At 35.4% G+C, this 1,007-nt stretch overlaps 1 pseudogene across 1 annotated transcript; it reads right to left on the minus strand.

The window, feature by feature from the left end:
• Positions 1 to 372: 372 nt before the first annotated feature.
• Positions 373 to 818, minus strand: LOC147820203 (cytochrome c oxidase subunit 6C-1 pseudogene; annotated as a pseudogene). Its single transcript, XR_015437385.1, has 2 exons — positions 677 to 818; positions 373 to 506 (listed from the first exon to the last, which is right to left on the minus strand). The product of XR_015437385.1 is annotated as a cytochrome c oxidase subunit 6C-1 pseudogene (transcript).
• Between the last annotated feature and the right edge of the window lie 189 nt (positions 819 to 1,007).

Consider the following 1,007-nt stretch of genomic DNA (forward strand, 5'->3'; position numbering starts at 1 on the left):
CCTCTGCTTTAGTGTTTTATTATTTTATCTTTGTCGCTCACTTTAGTGTTTCCTCAGTGCAAATTTATGAGATTCATCACATCGTTTCCTCAATACCTGTTTTATTATTCTTATTTGTTATTTCTATTTATTACTTGGTCATTTGTTATTCTGTGTAAATGTGTGTGTGTGTGTGTGGGGGGGTTATTGCTATTATTCTATAAAGCACTGTTACATTGTTTATATGAAAAGTGCTATACAAATAGTCTGATCGATTGATGAGTGCATCTCATCCTTTTTCCAGATTATTTGGAAAATTAAATCTACTTCTGTAAAAATCAACAAGTAGATTATATAATAATTCCCTTTCATGAGCACAAAACAAAGACAGAGTTTTACATCAATAGAATATTTTATTAGAGGAACAAAACAGCATAGCGAAGTTCACATCTAATCAGTAAATAACATCCAAGTGGGCAAGAAGGAACTTCATCCTCAGACCTGGAACGAATGATGGGAGAGAAGAGCTGGAAGAAGAAGAAAAAAAAATTAGTAGTTTGTAATATTTCCGTTGAACTGTGTATTAATCAAGTTTTTGACAAACCCAGATTCTGTATTTTTAAAATGGCACCTGTTCCTGAAGAAACCATGTTATTTTTTTTATAGCCTTGAACTTCACATTGATCTGAAAACTCACAGAGCGTTTACTCCCCAGAGGGCCGCACACTCTCGAAGATGCCGGCTTCCCTCATGGCGTTGAACTCTTTGACAGAGTCGTACGTTTTGTAGAACTCAGCGTAGGCCCGTTTCCTGGGCTCTGTCACTGCGTACTGTGAAGATCAAAACAAAAAAACATCTGTTTGTTCACAACTTCAATCAAACCATAAAGAGAGAGCGAGATGACTGACAGGATAGAATCAAGTTTTAATTTTTCATGTTTCAAATAGAGGAACTGAACAGATGTGAGTGTTAACTTTACTCCATGAAAACGGAGCAAAAAGGAGGAGTTTTATAAAGAAAACATAGTA

Source organism: Seriola lalandi, unplaced genomic scaffold (genome assembly GCF_002814215.2).
Source record: "Seriola lalandi dorsalis isolate HSWRI2012SDOR001 ecotype SW California unplaced genomic scaffold, Sedor1 jcf7180001977779, whole genome shotgun sequence".
In the NCBI taxonomy this organism is placed as follows: Eukaryota; Metazoa; Chordata; class Actinopteri; order Carangiformes; family Carangidae; genus Seriola; species Seriola lalandi.